Raw genomic sequence first — 19,484 nt, forward strand, 5'->3', positions numbered from 1 at the left:
CAAGGAGCCTGCCTCCTATGAATGATTACCTTCTTTTTCAAGGGGGCTGCATTGTCTAATGCATCATACAATGATGAAGAAACACTATGAACAAAATAATCAATTTGTGAAGGGGCAGAAACAGAATTATTGCCCTCCACTGTGTTTTTCAGTGATAATGAGGAAATTAAAAGTGGAACAGATTCTTTAAAGGTTGTTGCAGCATCGCCTGATAATGATCTACTGTAATGAAATTTTCTTTCAGGTGTGGAGTACTCGGTTAAATTAAACTCAAAGGTTATTAAGAAATGGTCAGACAGGACAGGGTTATGAGAAAATATTGTTATGTCTTTACACTCAATGCCATAAGGTCCAGAGAATGAAGACAAAGGTGGGTAGGTTTGTTAATGTTTTGAGCAAAGCCAATTGAGTCTAAGATAGCATTAAACGCTATATTTAGGCTATCACTTTCAGTCTCAACATGAATGTTAAAATCCCCCACTATAATAACTTTATCTGTATTTAACAGTAAATCAGATAAAAGGTCTGAAAACTGATCTAAAAATTGAGAGTAAGGGTCTGGTGGACGGTACAAAACAACAAACAGAAGTGGTTTTAGTGCTTTGCAATTTGGATGAGGAAAACTAAGGATTAAATATTCAAAAGAGTTGTAGCTATTGATTGGTCTGGGACTTATCAATAAATCCGACTGAAAGATGGTTGCTACTCCTCCTCCTCGCCCAGTATTTCGAGGAATGTGAAAATTTAAATAATTAGTAGGAGTTGACTCATTTATAGTAACATAATCTTCTTGCTGCAGCCAGGTTTCTGTGAGGCAAAACAAATCAATCTGATTGTCACAAATCAGGTCACTAACTAGCAAAGTCTTTGAAGAGAGAGATCTTATGTTCAGTAGGCCACATTTAATTGTTTTATTTTTCTTTTTAGTCTGAGTTGTCTTTATTTTTATGAGATTTTCCTGATTTCCTCCTTTTAGATTATTTTTTAACCTATTCAATTTTGGCCGTGGGCGAGATAGGGTAATGGCTGGGTAGCAGTACAGAAGCTGCAGAGAGGATTGTTAAACTACAACCCTGCTTCCTGGTCTGAACCCTGGGTTGTCAGAGTTTTGGAGAACTAATAAATTCATCCAGATTCCTAGAAAGAAGAGCTGCTCCATCCAAAGTGGGATGGATGCCATCTCTCCGGATCAGACCAGGTTTTCCCCAAAATGTTCGCCAATTATCAATGTAGCCCACATTGTTTTCTGGACACCTCCTAGACAGCCAGCGGTTGAATGACAGCATGCGGCTAAACATGTTGTCACTGGTCAGATCGGGGAGGGGACCAGAGAAAATTACAGAGTCCGACATTTTCCTGCAATGTATGGGCTTTGGCTAACAATTCAACTAAACAGATCTAATTGCAATGAAACAATGCAAAGAGTTCCCTTAAAGTATTTGCATCATGAAAATGCAGCAAATAGATGCAATCACAGCCATTCATTCAGTAGTACCAGACACCCAGAGCATGTGTAGTGTAAAGCTTACACATCAGATGGTGAATTTAAAACTGAAACAAGCATCATTAACACACATATCAACACATGAACAGGTTTACTTCCAAACACACTAACTGCAAAATGACAGAATCAGAAAAACTCTGACAGGTGAAACCTTGACCTAGGTCCAAAGCTTCGAATCACCATGAGAAATCACCTTTGAGAGGCTTGGAGGGCTTTCTTAGCCTCCAACCACAAATACTGTACAGCGAGGGTTTGATGGTAGTCTTCATCCACCTTAGAGTAACAGGGTCTGATCAGTTCAGTTTAGGAGTTGGAATAGCTGCTAAAGTTGGGCGATATGTAACATTTTTCCAACCCATATTCGTCTGTTCAACAAATCAGAATAAGCGATATATTGGGATGAGAAAGGTAAACCACAGGATGTAACAGACGTAAAACCTCAAACACGACAAACCTGCATGAGCATTGATGTATTCACCATCCAGCTAAGTATGCTACGCTATCAATCGCTACGCTATGACTCGTGTACTCACGATCAGCTGCTCAGAGGAGTGCGTCACGTAAAAAAGAGTTCGATGTAGAAGCTTTTCCCCGCCGAGCAGTTTATTGTGTGACACCGTGTACAGGGTCATAAAAGTCCCCGCGGCCTCCGGAGTCTAGTAGGCTTTGCCCAACTATGTTTTGGCCCTATCCCGTAGGCCAAAATAATCCAAAAATCCCCAAAATATTGCTCTTAAAAAAACAACTGTTGAAGGGCTCAGCCTATAGTCGATAAATTCGCCCAATTGCCCAACCTTAATAGCTGCTTTTACAATTTTCTGACTATTTTAAATCATTCAGAAAAATCTCTCAGATCTTATACATCATTTATTTTATGGAATAAAACATAAAAACATTGCTCCTTATTTGTTCTGGGATTTCTTTAGATTGGGTCATGAAGTATTGGTTTTTGAGATATTTTAATTTACTTCATGTTGTCAGATAGGTTCTATTTAAGTGATGTCTTAAATCTACAAATCTGGCAGTAATCAGGCCTGAGTGTGGCTAATAAAATTAAACTAAATAAAATGTGCTTTATTTCAGTAAAGTCAAATTTTGGCATGGGGGCCAAATAATTTTTCATACCGATCCAGGTGGTTTGAAAAGCTTTTTTCTTTTGGTAAATGAAATTACTTAGGCTTTCTTTGTCTGATATTAATCTTTTCGTAATGATCTGAAACATTTAAGCAAATAAATGAAATAAATCTGTGAGGGGAACACTTTTTTGTAAAGCTGTACATAATAAAAGAAAGGCAATATTTTTAGCAAACTTAGTAAATACCATGACATTGGAAATCATTCTGACACAGTACGTTTTGTTCATCACAAAATTCCATACTTTTCCACAATAATGGAATATTGTAATGCTTCTGTAGCATCTCCATAAACATGGATCCCCTCTATTCAAAATTAAATCTGGAAACCCTGGACTTGGACTCCTAGGTATAGCAGTGTAAGTGCTTGTTTGGCATTTTATACCCAGTTTGAGAACACCAGGTACAGTCCAACCTAAACTTAAACCTGTTTAGAGACAAGACATGTAGTAAAATGGATTTTTTTTTTTTTAAATGAGTGTTAATTCAGTAAGTCAAAAATCAAATATTGATGAGTAAAATGTTAAAGGAAATACATACCAAATCAATAAATGTATAGTGGAAACTTCAGCATTTATTAGATGTTATTAGAATTTTGTCATTTAGAAAATGGAAGAAGGAAAAAGTCTGGAAAATGTAACTTTTTCCAAATTAAATGCTCACTTTTTAAGACTACATGGGGACTGTGCTCTCATACTTAAGTTATTCATAGAGATGGTCTTGATAAAGTGGGAAAAAGACAAAACAAATATAAAACCCAAATAATGCAATAGGACTATGAGAAAGAAGGATTTGGATTTTTTAGTCCGTAATAATTTTTGCAAGATGGAGTGAGTCAGCTAAAGAGGACGCGGAGGATGATTGAAGGGTTTTAAAGAGACGGTCTATCAGTGAGGATGACAGATGGTGCACGAAAGTAGAGAGGAAAGGATAAAATAAATTGGGCAATTTACAGAGTGGTGAAAAGCAATATCCAGAGTCCAGAGGGCCTTTTAAAACTGCAGGGTGATGAAACCTCCACCGCCTGTTGGCAGTGGGACAGAGCAAGGGCCGTGTAGCTCTGAGCGGCACAGCCAAGCCTTACATAACAGGCCACAGCGCTCAGTGCTCTTCATGCCGCTCCCCTTAAAGGTGAAGGCACATCAACCACAAGTCAGAATGAATCCAGAGCACTCAGAACAAAGAGTTTAGGAGCTCATCAGCTGCACTTTAACTGCTACAGGTTCATGCATGGCCCACAATTACAAAACGTGTTTAAACCACACAAAAAAGCTTTCTAGTTATAGCGCCCCTCATTTACAAGCTCCAAATAGTGTCTCTGATCTTGTGTAGAACAAAACATACTAATGATGTTGTTTTAACTGCAGTCTGGATGTGTGAGTGAAGCTCTTCTTTGGTTTTCTAGATTCTATTAGATAGTTAGCAACAGAAAACAGCTGCAAAATAAGCAGAACTAAGAATGATGGGTCTAAATGGGCACAATTAAAAAATATGTTATAGATGTAGTACTTTTCCGCTGCTCAGTCTCTGTGCTGCTTGTGTTTTGTCAGAAGGTCACTTGAATAGAGGAGTTTTAATGTTTTGGCAAAAATAAAAAAATAAAATCTATTTTTCTCTTGAGGGAGCCACGGATTTTTGCAACAAAATTCCAAGAAAGATGAGCATGATTTCCTGTAGAATTCTGTAAAGTGGAAAACATAGTCCCAGAGCAGTGCTCAAAGAGGAGCACAGTTTTTTTAGGAATCACTCTGTACAGTCTGGGAATGGAAAAATGCAAGCTGTCACTAAATAGTCTTCAGACATGGACCAACAATCTTCAGAAAGCAAGGAAGATCATAAAAATCACATTATTTTAGAATTGTTGTATCTAAAACACTAACAACAGTAAAGGTTTTAAAAAATTCCAGTCTAGGTTTACAACAGCTTCAAGTTCACATTTTTCAGAAAGCATGTAGACCTCAGAAGACAGCTAACCTAGCCCTTTAAAAGGACCTGAGTGTGCCTGCAACTGCATTCTCTTCTACTTGTGTTGAGCAGCAGAGGCGGTATGACTGGTGCTTTAAAACAGGAGCAGAAGGGGAGGGTATACAGATATTAAAGGATGCCAGTAATGTCATTAGAAATGGATGAAGAACGTTGATGAAAACATGATATGCCTCTTAGTTCACTACAAGAATAAAGTTCCAGTTTTCAAAATCATGGCTTTGTACATTTTTTTTTTTTGTCTTGCTTCTTGTTTTTTCTTTTCGTTTCGTCTCCGTGTCCATAACAATTGAAATAATCCCAAAGCAGTTTCTAATAAAGTTTCTTTTATAAATATCAAGCAGCGAACCATAGCGTTAGCTGTAATGCTCTACTTGTAAAAGTAAATCTATTAGCCTTCTTCTTGGCACTCAGACAACAATTCTGAGTTCTACTCTGCTGGACACCGGCAGAGTTCCTGGCCGGTGGGACCTGAACCCCAGTCGCCCCTATGTTTCACCAGTATGGAGTCAGAAAAGGATCAAAATCCTTATATATTTGAAAAAACTAGTGGAAACTGAAAAAAATATATATGTTGAAACCAAATATCAAATTTTGATCTTGGGATCTGAAAAATAAACCAGTTACCTGTCAGTTCCTCTATGTGTAGAAAAGAATTTAGCCTTTCAGCTTCTGTCAAGATACTTTATTTTTAGTTTTAATTTAGATTAATTGAAAAAGTAGGTTATAAACACTCCTGCCATCCAGTTAGTTTGGGGTCAAAATTTGAAACAGAAAGAACGCCACCAAAAAAAGATCAGAAACTGAAAAAAACAGATTTGGAACACTGGACCAGCTCTATACCCTCTACAGGGTGCTCGAGGATTCATGGGAGTTTGCCCAACCGGTTCACATGTGTTTTGTGGACCTGGAGAAGGCATTCGACTGTGTCCCTCGTGATGCCCTGTGGGGGGTGCTCCAGGAGTATGGAATCGGGGGCCCTTTATTAGGGGCCATCTGGTCCCTGTACGAGCGGAGCAGGAGTTTGGTCCGCATTGCCGGCACTAAGTCGGACATGTTCCCAGTGCATGTTGGACTCCGGCAGGGCTGCCCTTTGTCGCCGGTCCTGTTCATAACTTTTATGGACAGGATTTCTAGACGCAGCCAAGGGCCGGAGGGGGTCTGGTTTGGGGACCAGTGGATTTCGTCTCTTCTTTTTGCGGATGACGTGGTCCTACTGGCCCCCTCTAGCCAAGACCTACAGCATGCGCTGTGGCGGTTCGCAGCCGAGTGTGAAGCGGCTGGGATGAGGATCAGCTCCTCCAAGTCCGAGGCCATGGTACTCGACCGGAAAAGGGTGGCTTGTCCTCTTCAGGTTGGAGGGGAGTTCCTGCCTCAAGTGGAGGAGTTTAAGTATCTCGGGGTCTTGTTCACGAGTGAGGGAAGAATGGAGCGGGAGATCGACAGACGGATCGGTGCGGCTGCCACAGTAATGGGGGCGCTGTGCCGGTCCATTGTGGTGAAGAGAGAGCTGAGCCGAAAAGCAAAGCTCTCAATTTACTGGTCGGTCTACGTTCCTACCCTCACCTATGGCCATGAACTTTGGGTCATGACCGAAAGAACGAGATCCCGGATACAAGCGGCTGAAATGAGCTTCCTCCGTAGTGTGGCCGGGCACTCCCTTAGAGATAGGGTGAGGAGCTCGGCCATCCGGGAGGAGCTCGGAGTAGAGCCGCTGCTCCTCCACATCGAGAGGAGCCAGTTGAGGTGGCTCGGGCATCTATACCGGATGCCTCCTGGACGCCTTCCTCGGGAGGTGTTCCAGGCACGTCCCACCGGGAGGAGGCCCAGGGGACGGCCCAGGACACGCTGGAGGGACTATGTCTCTCGGCTGGCCTGGGAACGCCTTGGGCTCCCCCTGGAGGAGCTGGAGGAGGTGTCTGGAGAGAGGGACGTCTGGGCGTCTCTGCTGAGTCTGCTGCCCCCGCAACCCGGTCCTGGATAAGCGGCGAACGAACGAAAAAATATAAAACTAAAACAAACCAAAAAAAAGAACTGAATCCTTATCCTTATCGAAACTTTATTCAAAACGTTTCAGATTTTAATATCAAAATCTGACATTCAGTTTAAACCTTTATTCTTTCAGTTTAAACTAGTTTTTTATATACAATAATTTGGACCCTTTTCTGACGCCATACACCAGCACCACTTCTAGCTTCTCAACTGAGAAAAGTTATACTGATTTCCTAGATTCCCTCACTCAGAAGCTGTCCAGTCTAGAAGACAGACTAACCCCTGTAGACGTTCTCCACAAGGAATTTCAAAGATTGTGAGGTTCTCTGGCGTTCAGCCAGGAACAGGTAGCTTTGCTTGCTGTGACGAACAAGACGTTGAGGGACAACATAAAAAATCTCACTGAAGGAATAACGCAGCTGTTCCGAGAAATCAAGAAAATAAGGGAGACCATCTGGGCCTTCCGGGGCAGAAACATGCGTGACAACCTTGTCTTCTCTGGCATCCCCCAGCAAGGCCACTGGATTTTCTACAGGTTTGAGCATTTTGAGCAAAAAGAAGTCAAGTCAGGATAAAGAGCTGTGTGGAATGGATTATTGCGTAAAGAACCAGTACCTGAAGGAGATACTGGATTGACAATGAGCCTGTTCCAACTGAGGAGGAGGAACGGTCACTGAAGATGAACTCTGTATTAATGGTCAGCTGTTCAGGGACCGGGAGACCACTCTGTGGATTACTAAAAGGCAAAAGCGGGTTAGATTAAAACATGTAACACCGGTTACATAAGAAGTAAAGATAGCTGGCAAATGCTACCTGCTTGCATGGACACTTTCTCCCCTTGCTCTCTGTTTGCTTGCATTCTTTTACTCTTAATTTCTCTCAGCCAAAAACTACAGAAATGTTGGACTAAACTGTTTTAAATCCGTGACACTCAAGGGTTCTTCAGAGGATTTTTTCAATGAGTTTTGCACTTCTCATTGCAACACAAGCTAATTAGCACAAGATGTCCCCCTTTTCAAAGATGACTTTGATCAACTTTTCTAGGAAATAGTGATGGAAACGAAAATGAATCGACTTCAAGTGAATGTGGAGGTAAATGCTGGTTATGGAAATTTACAGCAAACAAGCACCACCAAGAAACCGAATACTGATGTTAATGAAAGTTAACTGACCAACAGTCTCCCCTGGAACTCTCTTGGTGCAAAGCCAAAGGACAAAACCCTTCCTTTGGATCTGGGAAGAAGGCTAACAGGAAGAACTCTGCAACTAGATGAAACAGCTTGACTGGCAATACAGAGAAACATCTCTTTAACCCAAGCACTTTTTAAAAAACATCTGAAAGATAAAAATAACAAAAGTTAAAGTTAAAAGATTAAATATCACTAATAAAACCTGGAAAAGATACCTTTATCTCCCCGGCACGTGAAAGGTGTCAGCTTTCATTGTGTCATAAGCAGATTGTTGGACTCGAGGGATAAGATTTGCTAGACCCAATGCAAACCAAGTTGGGCCCGTAATAACACGTTTATTTAATTCAATACAAATATGCTTTGTAAAGAGCCTGTGACGCAACATTGAGGGAAAAAAAAAAAGTAAAAATCTGTCTTGTGCACAAGATAGGACAACGTACTGTCAGAAGCGCCCAGGGCAGTTTTTTTTATTAGTTTTTCTTCAGTGTTCCCTTTTCTGGTCTCTGGTGGCTGTTGATGTTCAGATTTGTTTGTTTAGAAACATGCCACAATATCTAGGTACAGTCATGGTGTTTTGGGTTTTGGTTTAATTGCATGAAGATGGTCTGCTGTCCTGCTGCAAACATGCAGCAGACAACTAGAATCTGCACCACCTTTTCTGGGCTTTATAGAAGTGCTCCTTCAGTGCATCCAGACAATGGTGTCGTCCCATAAAGTGATGGTGTGCTGGAATTATAATGCTGCAGCTCTAAAATGCCATTGCTGGATAGATGATATTGTTACTATTTTTATTTCTGACAGTAAAATTATGTTGACATGCGCACAGAAGGTTCTCTCTCCGTCATCTGTCAATGTATCTATGCCTCCTTCTTACCACAGTGACAGCAGACATTTTTGCGTGCCAGCTTGCACCCGTCTTTCAAATGTGCTCAATATAGACACAGAAACTGCCCCCACAATCTGTTTCAGGTTTGATAAATCGCGTTGCGGGTGCTAACTAATCACATTTGCATATCCTCCTCCCATATATTTACACGCTCTGGTGATCAGCATATCTTTTCCAATTTCATGAAGTCAAACAGGCTAAAAAGTTTGCAATTCGATTTGCACCTGCTTTGTTTTCTTAGTGCTTCTGAACACATCACTCAGCGCTCACTCCCCAACTATGTGGAAAATTCTGGGGCGTGCAGAATGTTTACCAGGTGAGGTGGAAATGTAAAGAGACTGGCAAACATTGCAGAGTTTTCAGTGTCAGTTTAACACTGCTCTTTTCAAATTTCTGCACAAAAGCTTCTTTTAGACTATCATCGAGTTCATTTGAAAAAGTCTTTATATAACTTATGTTGCTTTAATACTAATAATTCACTGAAGTTCCCATGTTAATAGGCGGCTGTTAAAATCGCTCTTCAGTGTTTTAATGTGTTGGTCCTTGGCTTGTTTCTGTGATATATTACTGTGTCAGTTGTTCAGATGTAGAATTTTTGTTTTTAGGAGTTTTTCATTTACAACTTTTAAATATAATCTTTAAGCTGGTGTTTTTCTATTCAGTTCCTTAAGTCATTATGTGTCACATAATACTTTAAACATGGATCATTTCAGTGAGTTTTTGAACGGATTGTACTGTAGTTCTTTTAAACCTAAAACGGTACGCTGCAAAGAGTGATTTCTTTACAAAAACTTGGTGACTGTTTAAAATGTTAGAGCAATTAATGATCCTGGAACAATGGTCTATTGTTTTGATCCTTGACTTGTATGTGTGCTATCCTACTCTGTCAATTTTTTCCAGTGTGTTTCTCTGTGTTTAGCAGGTTCTTTGTGGGTCTTGTTTCTGTTTAAATGGTAAATGGACTGAACTTATATAGCGCTTATCCAGTCATACAGACCGCTCAAAGCGCTTTACACTAGAGCCACATTCACCCAATTGCACTCACTAATGCTCACACATTCATACACTGATACACAGATCGGTAGGCAACTTGAGGTTAAGTGCCTTGCCCAATCGAACCCACAACCTTCTGATTGCAAGACGACTACTCTTCCTACTGAGCCACAGTTGCCCCTGTTTAGTCTTTGTGTGGTCTGAATATTGGGATCAGAGGGATTTCTATATGTGTTAGATCATGAGTTGTTTTTTTGCACATACACTACCGGTCAAAAATGTACACTTTAAGGTACACTTTCTCGATTGACATGTCTTGTTTATTTTCATGACTATTTACATTGTAGATTCTCACCAAAGACATCAAAACTATGAATGAACACACATGAAACTATATAGTAAACAAAAAGTGTTAAATAATCACTCTTTGCTTTGATTGCTGCTTTGTTCTCTTGGCATTCTCTCCATGAGCTTCATGAGGTGGTCACCTGAAATGGTTTTCCAAAGAGTCTTGAAAGAACTTCTCAGAGGTGAAATGAGAGATGGCAAAGGCTTAATATTTCAGTCATCACAGCATTGGGCGGCAACTTTAAGGAATATAAAATTCAAACATTTTTAAAGTTCTTTTAGAAATCTTTGTTTGCTACATAATTCCACATGTGTTAATTCATTGTTTTGATGCTTTCAGTGAGAATCAACAACATTCATAGTCATGAAAATAAAGAAAACTCTTTGAATGAGAAGGTGTGTCCAAACCTTTGATCTGTACTGTACATACAATGAAAATATTCATAAAAACAAAGAAATCTATTAAATGAGAAAGTCTGTCTAAAACGTTTGACCAGTAGTGTATATAAACCAGTCTAATGTTATTTATTCTTGAATGCACAGCCAAACTGTAGCTTTGTTTTGGAACTGAACGTATTAATGATCAAATCTGCTGATGCATTGTGGGAAAAACAGCTGTAAAGTTTATTGCTTTTGTCCTGCTCTTACAGAAGGGTCAGAGTCTGATTTACTGTTCACAGCTTTATTAGTGTTTTTAAAAGCTTTTTGCCGCATCAAACATCAAACATGTGGGCGTGGCATCGTGGCAAAGATTGACATCTCGCCGTTTGCAAACGGTTGGCTTTAAATCACAAATGCATCGATTTGTATAAAACTGGACAAGAATGATCTTTGTCAACCTACAAACAGCTCAGTGTGAGTAGGCTTTTGCTGCATCAAAGCCCACACGTTTTTTTTTAACCTTTTTTAACCGTTTTTTTGTTTTTTTTTACCGTGTCCTGTCCGGCAGAGTATCGCTCAGAATTGTTGTCTGAGTGCCAAGAAATTGCCCAACAGATTTACTTTCACAAGCAGAGCATCACAGCTAATGCTTTAAAGCTCTGCTTGATATTTATAAAAGAAACTTTATTATAAACCTCTTTGGGAATATTTCAATTGTTACGGACATGGAGACTGAAATGAAAAGGAAAACAAAAGCTCGAAAAAGAGAGAGATGGGGGAAAAAGATAGAAACGGAGGAAAGAGTGGAGGAGAGAAAGAAGGATGAAAAGAATACAAGATTACACTCAGCTTGCTTACACACCTGCGGCTGGTTTTTTTTTTTTTACAAAATAGTACACGGTACTTATGAATGTAAAATGTACTCAGTGAGAGGTGCAGCCCAAAATAGAACATCTGTGTATCTGTCAATACCTGAAGCTTAACACCTGTGAGTATGAGTGTGGACGCGCTTTTGTATACAAGGTTTCTCCACAAAAATATGCAATAGCGAGTGTGAGGACCCACAGATGTGCCCCATGGTTCCCAGACGGACACTGAGGAGATCCGGGCCACAGACATCCAAAGGCCCCCCAAACCACAGGAACCCCAGGAGAACCACCGCCGGGACTACCACAACCCCCCTCAGAGAAGAGCAGTGGAGAGTCCCAGGGGAAACACCCAGCAGCGACAGTGCAGAAGCCCAAGGGAGCCGCAGCGACGAGCCCACAGGCCCCCTGGCAGCCGTCCACCCCCGAGCAGATCCAGCCATGGACCCAGAGACCCAAGACCCCGGGACACACCACCCCCCGAGCAGAGGCCCGACAGAGCCCAGGGGGCCAGGCCCCGGCAAGCAGCCACCGGGAGTGAGCCAGCACACACCAAAGCACCCAGCCCTGGACACCGAGAACCACAAGTACACCAGCGGGCAGAGACTCCAACCACCGGCAGGTAGTGTGGCAGGGAGGAAATAGGCCCCCCATAATATGGGGGGGCCTAAGCTGATCCAGGAGAGGGAGCAGTCCAAGACCCAACCTGTCACAAAAAACAAAAAAAAACAAAAACAGGCACACACATTCACAATCACCCACTCCCACCCTCATGCATACACATAAAATCACTCACACCCAGCATAAATACAAACAACAATGGACGTCATACACTCACACTCCCCATACATGTTCTATACTCCCAGGTCCAGGCGCCGGTACCCCCAAGAGGCAACCAGCCCCGGACACAGGAGGGGGTCCCCTTCCCTCCTGGGGCAGAGACAGGCAGACAGGTGACCCTGGCCCAGTCCCCGCCCCCCTGCCCCGAACCCAGTCCCCAACAATGCCCATCCACCTCCGGAGAGGGGGCTATGTACAAAAGAGGGGTCTACATGGCTCATACCAGCCCGCCAACCGGAGCCGCCCCAGGGCGGAGCAGTCTGACCCCCCAATGAGCTCCGATCCCAACCCCATGAATCTCCCACCCCCAGTGAACCCCAACATGAACCTCCCCAGAGGGCCACCCCCAACAAGGACACTGATATCGAACACATATCCCCAAACCCAAACACCACGAATCTCCTCCCCCACAGGGGTACACCGCCACAGGTGAACTCCATAGCCGAGAAGCCTATGAAGCCACACCCACACAGCGCAAGCTCCACACACAGCCCCGCTCTAAGCACCCCCGCCGCACCCCGCTCCCCCACCACACAGTGCACTGCAACGGCAAGGCAAGGGCCCCGCGCAACGCCACTCCTGCCCACTGGTGCAACAGGGCAGACCCCACCGAGCACCACACCCACAAAAGGAGCCCCGACCCCGCACCATGATGGGACAAACTCACCCACCAAGAGGTCCCCGGCCAGTGGCAGGCACCCAGGGCCAGTGTCCCCCACCACTCCCCCCTCAGCCACAAAAAACACTACATCACTGCCACTGCAACGACCGCCCAGGGAGAAACACTATCCAGCTCAGCTCCACCATCGCTGCCCAGCCAATCCAAACACCGGTGACCCCACATCCCAGAAGTGGACACAACCCCTCCACCCCACAGGCTGCAGCCCCTCCATGCCATCCCCAGCCAGCCAGCAGAGCAGCACATCTCCAAGCCCGCCCAACCCCGCCAGACAGCGCCAGCAACCCCAGCCCACCAGTCCACGAGAGCACCAGCTGAATACCTGGGCCATGCAGGCCAACCGCTCCAGGCCAAGCACAACCCGCCAGCCGCCCCGGTGCATTCATAAAACATGCTCCGCCACCCCACCCACCCGACCGCAGCCCGGCGACCGACCGTGGACCAGAACCACAGAAGGAAGCAGTGGAAGAAGGCCTCGGCAGCACCAGTTACCGGGCACCCCGACAACTCCACACCCAAACCTCGGGGGCGCCCCAGCCCGCCGGCCACCCGCAACCCCGCATGGGGCACCACTGCCCACCAAGCAGTCCAGCCGGCCAGACCCTCCACCAAAGCAGGGCCACATCCCAATCATCTTGACTTCTCGCTATAGAAGACTAATGTGGAGTGTCTTGGTGACATATTCCAATGGAATTGAGTGGCGGACTCGCCGGGGGCTTAGTGGCAGCAGCATGTCAACCCCACAGTCGCGACACAAGCCGGAGCGGCACTAAGCTGCAAGGGCCGCTAACGCAGCTTGCAGCTTTAATTATAACTATTATTATTATTAATGTAATTATTATACTAATTAACGTCAATATTTTATTGACAATAGAAAAGATTTTTGCTTTTCTGATATAAATAAAAACACGTAAATCATTTGTTTGTGAGAAAATATTGTTATCCCATAAAGAAAACTTTTACAGAGGGTATCTTACTTAAACAATTCATCAAAATTCAGGTGCAATTTCTGAATAAGCCTTAACCAGTGGTCTCCACCTCCAGTCCTCAAGGCATATTGTCATGCATGAAAAAAACTGAACAGTGAAACCGCCCTTCAATCTCCCAACAACCAGCACAGCCAAGCCCGGATGTGACTTGGTGGTGTGTGCCCCACTTCTCAGCATGGGGCTCAGATCAGTGGTGCACAGAGCACAAACTGCTTAACATGCACAAGTGAGTAGCAGAAGTTATTCTTTTCTACTCGACTCTCTTCATTTGCTGTGATCTGACACAGCAGATTGACTGTAGATGAGGAAACATGCTGGAGGTTGGATGTTATATTGTGCTTGCACAGTCACAGTTTATCCACCAGATTCTTACTCTTACCACAGGTACTACAAACCCCAAAATGATCCAACAATGAACAGAATAGATTTGAGTCATTAACTGGCTCAACCTGTCTATGTAGAGTGCATCACTCTTAAGCATCAACATACTTAAACCTAAAAACTGACTTAATAATCCAAATATTTTAAGACCACTGTATTTATTGCACATATCGCAAAGATCTGAACATAGGACAATGGCTTTAGAGTGGTAAGATGACTGTGCTGGCAATATCTGCAAAGCTCAACGAAGTGCAGTCTTTCAATTTAACAACTTGCATCACCATACATAAAATAATCATGTTTAATTCCAATCCATTTAAATGCAGCTCAAATGAATCAAATTAAGAACCAATTCAGTCCACTAATAATGCCAGGCAGCCCAACTAAACAAGTGAATGCCCATAGAATTCAATCACAGTCATCTCCAATTGAGCCAATTATATTTAATGCCAATACTTTGTCAGTTTCACTTAAAGTCCAATTCATTAGAATGCTACCAAGTTCACACAAAGCTTCATGTTGAACAACAAAACAACTAGAGTTTAAGTTCAATGGTGACCAAACAGCTCTGGCCCCCTGAATCATCACTAGAGAACAACAACTGAAACAATACAGCCAATTAAAAATTGGAAGAATAAAGACACAATGTTATGTAAGAACCTTGAATATAAAATGATCACAATCTTTTATTAGGCATAAAAAGAATAAAATATATTGCTTACCCGAAAAAGGTGTCTGTGGGTTAATAACCATGATCCAGTAACATAGAAGAGAACAAAATGGCATAATATTAATTTATTGCTATTAAGACTATGGGACACTTCTAATCTTTCTAAAAAATTTTCACATTTCTCTAAAATCTGTGTATTATCAGGTGGGTAAGATCCTTTGCGTCCCTTCACCTAATAGTGCTCTTGGAACATTTATGAAAATAATAACCAAGATGGGACTGCTGATGGCCGCCTTGGAGCTTTGCCCTCTCGTTTCTGCGTATTTTTGTGTTACTTTCTGCCACCATTCAGTGGTCTCATTCTGGTGTTGAAGCACCTGAAGGACATCACAGGTCGCCTGCTGGACTCCCTGCAGTTTGCCTACTGGGCAAACAGGTAGGCAGATGATGCTATCAACTTAGGTCTACACTTCATCCTGCGACACCTCGACCACCCAGGGATGTACACCAGGATCCTGTTTGTGGACTTCAGCTCAGCATCAAACACCATCAACCCAGACATCCTCCACCAGATGCTCACCCAGCTCAAAGTCTCAGCCTCCACCTGTCAGTGGACCACCAGCTTCCTGAAGGACCACCAGCAGCAGGTCAGGCTGGGAAGCATTTTCTCTCGCACAGAGAACCATCACCGACACCTCCAGGGCTGTGTTCTCTCCTCACTCCTCTTCTCCCTCTACACAAATGACTGTACCTCAGCAGACCAATCTGTGAAACTCCTGAAGTTTGCAGATGGCACCACTATTATTTGACTGATTCAGGACAGTGATGAGTCTGCATGCATACAGGAGGTGGATCGGCTGGTACACTGGTATGGTCAGAACCATCTGGAACTTAACCCACTCAAGACTGTGGAGATGATGGTGAACTTTCGCAGAACATCACCCCAACATAGTCCCCTCACCATCGTCAAGAACACCATGTCTGCTGTGGACCACTTCCGGTTCCTAGAAGCCACTGTTTCTCAAAGCCTGAGATGGTCCTCACACATAGACAATGTTCTGAAGAAGGCCCAGCATAGACTGTACTTCCTGAGGCAACTCAAGAAGTATAATCTTCCACAGGAGCTGCTGGTCATCTTCTACACTGCCATGATTCAGTCTGTCCTGTCTTCATCCATCTCAGTGTGGTTTGGTTCATCCACAAAACAGGACAAGTCCAGACTGCAACGAATAATCAGGTCTGCAGAGAGAATCATCAGGGCTGACCTTCCCTCCAACCAGAATTTATACAGGTCAAGGGTCAGGAAAATTGCAGCTAAAATCTCTGCAGACCCCACACACCCTGCACACAAACTGTTTAGGCTTTTACCTTCAGGTGGCGCTACAAAGCACTGTCTGCTAAAACTAACCACCACAGAGACAGTTTCTTCCTCAGGCTGTTTCTCTGATGAGCACTTGACAGTCAGAGTTCCAGAACAACATCATCATATTCCATTGTAAAGTCAACTGTCTATATGTGTACATTTAAAAATAAAATCTTTATTAATGAGAGCAAAGTGTACTGGAGTCAAATTCCTTGTTTGTCTGTACAAAGACAATAAAGCTGATTCTGATTCTGAATTTTGCTTCAGTGTTGGGGAGGCTCACATGCAGCATGAACAACAGTGAAGGAAATTAACCAGCTGAAAGTTACCATTCAAAGTTATCTGTAGCCTAATGTTCATAGATCAAACTCAACTCACCCCCATTTCATTTAGACCACATCAGTGAAAGCAGGACAACCTGAGTGGAATGAACCTGTAAGCAGAGATCAGCGTTTTGAGTCGCTAACCTGAAAACAAATTCATAGCTCCACATGTTGGGCAGACATGCCCCCTTTTGGAGGGCCATTTTAAAAAGGTAATGGATAATAATCTTCAACAATATCACATCCATCTATTTCCATTTGTATTGGACCTGCAATGGCAACAGCTCACCATCAGGTCAGCTAGAATAAAATAAAAATGAGAGAAACACGTGTATGCTGGTAATTTAACCAAGATTGGTTGACCAAACCATTGACCTGAATATTATAGACTCATTTTTTAAGTCTGACCAAATTATCTTTTTCTGTAGCTGCAAGTAAAATATCTATCTATCTATCTATCTATCTATCTATCTATCTATCTATCTATCTATCTATCTATCTATCTATCTATCTATCTATCTATCTATCTATCTATCTATCTATCTATCTATCTATCTATCTATCTATCTATCTATCTATCTATCTATCTATCTATCTATCTATCTATCTATCTATCTATCTATCTATCTATCTATCTATCTATCTATCCACACACACAAATGTCAATATTTTGTGTGTCCACCAGCAAGGTAGGGGATCATGTTCTGTTTAAGTACAGGTCCTTCTCAAAATATTAGCATATTGTGATAAAGTTCATTATTTTCCATAATGTCATGATGAAAATTTAACATTCATATATTTTAGATTCATTGCACACTAACTGAAATATTTCAGGTCTTTTATTGTCTTAATACGAATGATTTTGGCATACAGCTCATGAAAACCCAAAATTCCTATCTCACAACATTAGCATATCATTAAAAGGGTCTCTAAACGAGCTATGAACCTAATCATCTGAATCAACGAGTTAACTCTAAACACCTGCAAAAGATTCCTGAGGCCTTTAAAACTCCCAGCCTGGTTCATCACTCAAAACCCCAATCATGGGTAAGACTGCCGACCTGACTGCTGTCCAGAAGGCCACTATTGACACCCTCAAGGAAGAGGGTAAGACACAGAAAGAAATTTCTGACTCGAATAGGCTGTTCCCAGAGTGCTGTATCAAGGCACCTCAGTGGGAAGTCTGTGGGAAGGAAAAAGTGTGGCAGAAAACGCTGCACAACGAGAAGAGGTGACCGGACCCTGAGGAAGATTGTGGAGAAGGGCCGATTCCAGACCTTGGGGGACCTGCGGAAGCAGTGGACTGAGTCTGGAGTAGGAACATCCAGAGCCACCGTGCACAGGCATGTGCAGGAAATGGGCTACAGGTGCCGCATTCCCCAGGTCAAGCCACTTTTGAACCAGAAACAGCGGCAGAAGCGCCTGACCTGGGCTACAGAGAAGCAGCACTGGACTGTTGCTCAGTGGTCCAAAGTACTTTTTTCGGATGAAAGCAAATTCTGCATGTCATTCGGAAATCAAGGTGCCAGAGTCTGGAGGAAGACTGGGGAGAAGGAAATGCCAAAATGCCAGAAGTCCAGTGTCAAGTACCCACAGTCAGTGATGGTCTGGGGTGCCGTGTCAGCTGCTGGTGTTGGTCCACTGTGTTTTATCAAGGGCAGGGTCAATGCAGCTAGCTATCAGGAGATTTTGGAGCACTTCATGCTTCCATCTGCTGAAAAGCTTTATGGAGATGAAGATTTCATTTTTCAGCACGACCTGGCACCTGCTCACAGTGCCAAAACCACTGGTAAATGGTTTACTGACCATGGTATCACTGTGCTCAATTGGCCTGCCAACTCTCCTGACCTGAACCCCATAGAGAATCTGTGGGATATTGTGAAGAGAAGGTTGAGAGACTCAAGACCCAACACTCTGGATGAGCTAAAGGCCGCTATCGAAGCATCCTGGGCCTCCATAAGACCTCAGCAGTGCCACAGGCTGATTGCCTCCATGCCACGCCGCATTGAAGCAGTCATTTCTGCAAAAGGATTCCCGACCAAGTATTGAGTGCATAACTGTACATGATTATTTGAAGGTTGACGTTTTTTGTATTAAAAACACTTGTCTTTTATTGGTCAGATGAAATATGCTAATTTTGTGAGATAGGAATTTTGGGTTTTCATGAGCTTGTATGCCACAATCATCCGTATTAAGACAATAAAAGACCTGAAATATTTCAGTTAGTGTGCAATGAATCTAAAATATATGAATGTTAAATTTTCATCATGACATTATGGAAAATAATGAACTTTATCCTCTGACTTTCTGAGGATTTGGTGCACTCTGGAGAATTGTGCAGCAAGCCATGCCTGCACAAACACGAACCTTCCAGAAATATCCTGCAAATAATTAGTGTTTTTGTAATTTAACCTCTAAACTACTTTCAAGTATTTTGCAACCAATTTCTATGGAAGAATTACAAATGGAACTTAAAACATCAACAACAACATGATGAACACAAAAAGCTTTGTTTTTGGGGACAAAAAAGAAATAGAGAGATAGCTACTTTCCCCAAAATTCCAGTTCTTGTCTTGTACATTTCTGTATTAAGCTTTTCAGTACATATTCAATAAATTAGAAAATATTAGAATACCATTTGAAAATAATCTTTAGGCGGGTATTAAACATACATTTTGATTAAGCCTACATTTCTGCAGTAAAAATTATTTTTTATAGGCCTAATCCTAAATATCTTATTTTCATTAACTGTAAGCAGAAAATCATCATACTTAACAGAAATAAGGCCTTGGAAACATCAGCCTTTGTGCAATTATATAATATGTTTCACTTAGTGATATTGTACTGAATTAGGGAACTTTTTAATAATATGAGATCCAGGATGCAAGCAGCCGAATTGAGCTTCATCATCCAAGCGGAGAACAAAATACAGCTGCTGCTTCTCAGCATCGAAAGGCGTCAGT

General features: G+C 42.6%; 1 protein-coding gene across 5 annotated transcripts in view; it reads right to left on the reverse strand.

Moving 5' to 3' along the window:
• The window catches only part of thrb (thyroid hormone receptor beta), a 140,341-nt gene that overhangs the window by 91,146 nt on the left and 29,711 nt on the right, over positions 1 to 19,484 (reverse strand). For 3 of the 5 annotated variants that reach the window (XM_047383509.1, XM_047383514.1, XM_047383512.1), the window contains exon 2: positions 14,888 to 14,900. The exons of 1 other annotated variant lie outside the window; for it this stretch is intronic. The gene's annotated coding sequence lies outside the window, so the exon portion shown is untranslated. Of the gene's footprint in view, positions 1 to 14,887; positions 14,901 to 16,576; positions 16,632 to 19,484 lie in introns of all 5 variants that reach the window. One more of the 5 variants, XM_047383511.1, reaches the window with a different exon arrangement.

This window comes from Girardinichthys multiradiatus, chromosome 13 (genome assembly GCF_021462225.1).
Source record: "Girardinichthys multiradiatus isolate DD_20200921_A chromosome 13, DD_fGirMul_XY1, whole genome shotgun sequence".
In the NCBI taxonomy this organism is placed as follows: domain Eukaryota; kingdom Metazoa; phylum Chordata; class Actinopteri; order Cyprinodontiformes; family Goodeidae; genus Girardinichthys; species Girardinichthys multiradiatus.